This window comes from Ixodes scapularis, unplaced genomic scaffold (assembly GCF_016920785.2).
Source record: "Ixodes scapularis isolate PalLabHiFi unplaced genomic scaffold, ASM1692078v2 PGA_scaffold5__190_contigs__length_132052651, whole genome shotgun sequence".
NCBI classification, from domain to species: Eukaryota; Metazoa; Arthropoda; class Arachnida; order Ixodida; family Ixodidae; genus Ixodes; species Ixodes scapularis.
Genome location: NW_024609880.1, coordinates 74,712,586 through 74,718,423, shown reverse-complemented (window position 1 = coordinate 74,718,423; position 5,838 = coordinate 74,712,586). Strand labels below are relative to the sequence as shown.

At 47.9% G+C, this 5,838-nt stretch overlaps 1 long non-coding RNA gene across 1 annotated transcript; it reads right to left on the bottom strand.

Annotated features, from left to right (window-relative positions):
* Nucleotides 1-2,468: 2,468 nt before the first annotated feature.
* On the bottom strand, nt 2,469-3,337 carry LOC121838072. Its single transcript, XR_006078416.1, has 2 exons — nt 3,088-3,337; nt 2,469-2,978 (listed from the first exon to the last, which is right to left on the bottom strand). It is a non-coding gene; the product is annotated as an uncharacterized LOC121838072 (long non-coding RNA).
* Nucleotides 3,338-5,838: the final 2,501 nt, after the last annotated feature.

The following is a 5,838-nucleotide window of genomic DNA, read 5'->3' as shown; positions in this document are numbered from 1 at the left end:
GTTGTCCAGGATGGCTACCGCTGGTTGAGGTAGCTGTGCCCTGAGTTTCTTCAGCAGCGCATTGAGTTTTTTTATCTTCATTCCCTTCCGGTTCGCCTTTCTTTTTGCTTGTCTTAGGATCTTCTTGGCTTTTCGCAGCTTGCGCTTGCTGGCAGCTAGAAGCATCCTGTCCCGTCGTGGAGACACAACTGTGTAGCTGTGGTCGCCAGAGCAGGTGGCCGGCCGTGAGGATGGAGCTTCGGGGCTGCTTGACGCTGCTTGAGAATCTGCTGTGGATGGGGCGTGTGGAGAGGGAAAGTCAGTCTGGCGGGACCGTTGAGATCGGACCACTTGGGAGGTGGAGGGAAAGTCAGTTCGGGGGTGTTGTTGAGGTCTGTCCGTTTGAGGGGTGAACAGTGTGGGCACTGCTCCTTGTTTGAGGTTAGTCTTGCCAACAAGCCTGTGGAAGCAGTCATTTTCGAAGTGCTCTGAACACAGCTTGGAGAACTTGGTGGGAGTCCAGTGTATGCATTCCATTTTCTGCAGCCATGCCTGGAGGAGTTCTGGATGTCTCAGTGGAAATCTGCGGGAGACAACGAGGTCGGACTGCCAAAACACCGAAACAATGCTGTCTTTCAATAAAGCAAATACATATTTGTGCATTTCTAATTATTGTTTGTGTGCATTTTATTATAGAAAAATATGCTTATTCTAAACTACCCCTTCTGCCTCATTTATATGCCACTAATATTTGAAGTTTCTGAAACATTTGTTGCAAGTATGACGAGCAGGTAATTTGAAATGTTTCAAACCCAATTTGGAGTAGTTTAGATAATGTGCTTCAACCACAGAGCAACTTTCAAATATGTGCGGTTGTCCTACATAAATGTGCCCAAAACTGCAAGTTTAGATCCAATGATTGCGCTTGCTTGCCTATCGCATATTTAACTGTATTATAATGATGCGACTTAATTATGCCGAAATGCGGGCTAAGGTTCGTAAAGATCGCAACGCAGTTGGAAAGAGTTGACCGCAGTAATTTGAGAGTTAGTGGAAAGCTTACCCGTGGAACGTTATTGCCGAGTCCTTCTTGTACCTGTTAGTACAGTTAGGCGCCGCGCACGAATGCGGCATAGCTTTTAGAGTTCAAATCAAGTTAGAAATAAAATGGCAAAGGAATCGGACACGACGAGCTGACAGCCTCTGAACCACAGGAATATGCGCAGTCGTCTGCTATCTTTTGGCCGCAAATTCAAACGAAGCTTGATTGAAGTCAATGTTGTAGATTACTTTATTACATCAGTTATAAGCACTAAAAAACTGCGCCACTTTGTCAACATTGCAGTTATAACCAAAATCACACAAAAAATTGCGCGCCAAAATTGTCGTCTGCTACTTTTTGCGCGCCCTAGCTGCTGCTGTTCAATTCCATGAAATGCTCAAACCGGCATCTTCCAGCGATAATACGAAATCGGCATACACATATCAAGCAACAAATAGGAATTTCCGTTCTCAGTAGCATGCATTAATACAAACCCCCTTGACAACGGTGCACATTTCAACACTGCACTGTGGTGGAAGCATCTTGCAGGCACGCAAGTATGATTTCAAACATATCACTTCGATAGTCTAATGCATGCTACTGAGAACGGAAATTCCTATTTGTTGCTTGATATGTGTATGCCGATTTCGTATTATCGCTGGAAGATGCCGGTTTGAGCATTTCATGGAATTGAACAGCAGCAGCTAGGGCGCGCAAAAAGTAGCAGACGACAATTTTGGCGCGCAATTTTTTGTGTGATTTTGGTTATAACTGCAATGTTGACAAAGTGGCACAGTTTTTTAGTGCTTATAACTGATGTAATAAAGTAATCTACAACATTGACTTCAATCAAGCTTCGTTTGAATTTGCGGCCAAAAGATAGCAGACGACTGCGCATATTCCTGTGGTTCAGAGGCTGTCAGCTCGTCGTGTCCGATTCCTTTGCCATTTTATTTCTAACTTGATTTGAACTCTAAAAGCTATGCCGCATTCGTGCGCGGCTCCTAACTGTACTAACAGGTACAAGAAGGACTCGGCAATAACGTTCCACGGGTAAGCTTTCCACTAACTCTCAAATTACTGCGGTCAACTCTTTCCAACTGCGTTGCGAACTTTACGAACCTTAGCCCGCATTTCGGCATAATTAAGTCGCATCATTATAATACAGTTAAATATGCGATAGGCAAGCAAGCGCAATCATTGGATCTAAACTTGCAGTTTTGGGCACATTTATGTAGGACAACCGCACATATTTGAAAGTTGCTCTGTGGTTGAAGCACATTATCTAAACTACTCCAAATTGGGTTTGAAACATTTCAAATTACCTGCTCGTCATACTTGCAACAAATGTTTCAGAAACTTCAAATATTAGTGGCATATAAATGAGGCAGAAGGGGTAGTTTAGAATAAGCATATTTTTCTATAATAAAATGCACACAAACAATAATTAGAAATGCACAAATATGTATTTGCTTTATTGAAAGACAGCATTGTTTCGGTGTTTTGGCAGTCCGACCTCGTTGTCTCCCGCAGATTTCCACTGAGACATCCAGAACTCCTCCAGGCATGGCTGCAGAAAATGGAATGCATACACTGGACTCCCACCAAGTTCTCCAAGCTGTGTTCAGAGCACTTCGAAAATGACTGCTTCCACAGGCTTGTTGGCAAGACTAACCTCAAACAAGGAGCAGTGCCCACACTGTTCACCCCTCAAACGGACAGACCTCAACAACACCCCCGAACTGACTTTCCCTCCACCTCCCAAGTGGTCCGATCTCAACGGTCCCGCCAGACTGACTTTCCCTCTCCACACGCCCCATCCACAGCAGATTCTCAAGCAGCGTCAAGCAGCCCCGAAGCTCCATCCTCACGGCCGGCCACCTGCTCTGGCGACCACAGCTACACAGTTGTGTCTCCACGACGGGACAGGATGCTTCTAGCTGCCAGCAAGCGCAAGCTGCGAAAAGCCAAGAAGATCCTAAGACAAGCAAAAAGAAAGGCGAACCGGAAGGGAATGAAGATAAAAAAACTCAATGCGCTGCTGAAGAAACTCAGGGCACAGCTACCTCAACCAGCGGTAGCCATCCTGGACAACATCTTCAGTGGCACACTGCGAGACATTGTGCTGAAAAAAACAGGAAAGGCAAACAACAGCTACTCGGAAGATGTGCGCAAGTTTGCCTTGACACTGCATTTCTATTCGGCCAAAGCTTACAAATTTCTGCGCAAACATGTGAAACTGCCTCACCCCAGCGCACTTCGGAAATGGGCAGCCGTGATTGGTGCGAAGCCGGGCTTCACAAAGGAGTGCTTCGAAAAAGTTTGCCACGAAGCTCAGAAAGGACCTCTCCTCATCAGCCTTATGGTAGATGAGATTAGTATAAAGAAACAAGCGGACTGGGACGGCAAGGAAGTTGTAGGCTACTGCGACCTGGGCCATGGCATCCTCAAAGACGACTGCATTGCAAATGCGAAGCACGCGCTTGTTTTCCTGGCAGTTGCCGTCAACCGCAACTGGAAGCTACCTCTGGGATATGCCCTGATTGATGGACTCGACGGCACTGTTCGGTCCAATTTGGTCCAGCAATACCTGATAAAATTGAAGGAGGCTGGTGCCGACTGCATCTCTGTGACGTGCGACGGCACAAGCTGCAATCTATCCATGCTCTCAGCGCTTGGCGTAAGCCTGGCGGAACCAAGAATGAAGAGCTGGTTCCCTCACCCCTCCGACCCGTCAAGAAGGGTGTATGCAATCTTAGACGCATGCCACATGTTGAAGCTCATGCGAAACCTGCTGGCTGAAAAGGAGCTCATCAGGGATGGTGCGGGTAGGACTGTTGCCTGGCATTACATAATGTGTTTGGATCGCCTACAACAAAAGGAAGGCCTACACGCCGGGAACAAACTTCGGAGACGGCACATCGATTTCCACCAACAGAAGATGAAGGTGTCGTTGGCGGCACAGACGTTAAGCCGCTCCGTCAGCTGCGCCTTGTTGTTCTGCAAGGAAAAGCAGATCCCCGGCTTTGAGGGTGTGGAGGCCACTGCCGAGTTTGCAGCAGTAGTGGACGACACGTTTGACCTCACCAATTCCTGCCACCCTCTCGCTCTTGGCAGCAAGGCCCCCATTCGCGTCAACAACAAGGAGACAATCTTGACAAGGATTGACAAAGCCTCGCGCTATCTCAGAGGCCTAAAGGATACCACGGGCAGACCCCTGATCCAAGGTCCAAGAAAGACCGCCATTGTTGGATTTCTGTTGGCCCTCCAGTCCATCAAGGGTCTGGCTGAAGACCTCGTTTGGAGCAGCAGTCCTTTGCTCAAGTGCCTGCTGACACGCAAGCTAAGTCAAGACCACCTCGAATTGTTCTTTGCAACAATCAGGAACAGAACGGGCAACAACAACAATCCTACGGCCCTCGAATTTCGCTCGGCGTACAGGAAGTGCCTCATCGCGAATGTGCTGCCCTCGAGCCGTGGCAACTGTCAGGTCGACGGCACGGAGACGCTCCTTTTGAGCTCGTCGGACAAGCGCCAGCAAGACCCGACAGCTGACACAAGCCAGGACGACGCCGACGCCACCTGGGTTATAGGATACAAGCCTCTCTCGGAGTTTGCCGAGAGCATTGTACAATACATTGCGGGCAATGTGGCCGTTCACTTTGCAAAAGACGCAAAATGCCCGGACTGTGCAAGGATTGCACTTCTCACCACTGACAAATGTGACCTGGTGCGTGTCAAGGACAAGGGCGGTCTCCACAGTCCATCCCCAGACATTCTGCATCTCTGCACCACTGCCGAGAAGGTGCTTCGCAGAAACTTCGACACAGTGGCCAAGGGAGGGCGGAACTGGCTTCTCAGGCTGCAAACCGAGACATTGAGTATTGTCTCCTTGTCACCATCCTTCAAGAGGTTCGACCACCTGTTTGTTGCACAAACAATTGACAATCAATCTCACTTCTCTGTCATGCTCAAGAAGATGCTGGCATACTACTTTCAGCTGAGGATTCACCACATGTGCCGGCAGCAAAGTGCCGAGGAAAGGGGAGTGCCCGTCCGGCAATACTTCAACAAGCTCGTGCTCTTTCGTGGACAATAACTAAACCTGTGCTACATTTGCCATCTGAGCCTGGCTTCTGTTTGCAAAACACCATTTATGAAGACTTGGCGCCACATATCAAAAGACTTGGCTTCTCACGACAAGAATCGTCCAGTTTCTTTCCAACTACCGACTTTTTTCATTTTGTTTATTTATTTTAAGTATCCTAAGAGCCCTGGGGTTAGGGTATTGCATAATGGAGTGATTTAATAAAATATTGAGCTTAATATGTCACGAAAGGAGTCAATGTCTTGGAGGGAAACAGTGGCTTCAGACAGGCCATTAAAGTCGACAGGCCTGTTGAGAGGAACAGTGATCAATGCGAGGGAATATCCGATGCGGTGGCAAGATGAATAAATCATGCAGGAATTAAAACCTATGATGGAGACAAAGTTTACTAATATGCCTATATGAACACAGGGGAGTTTGAAAAAAAAAACTGCATTTAAGTTCAGTGATGCTACCAAACCTAAAATGTAGAATAAAGCGAGTACTAGCCCGATTCTGAACCAAATCCGGATTGGGCAGGGGCGGATTTAGAGGGGGGGTCCGGATATCCTGACCCCCCCTTCTTGATTTCTGCATGCGTAAAATTTAGGGCGTGAAACGAGGGAGAGGGGGTTCCTAAAGATATGGTACGCTGACCAACACCTGACCCCCCCCCCCCCCCCCCCCCCCCTCCCCAGGAAATTCCTGCATCCACCCCTGAAATTGGATG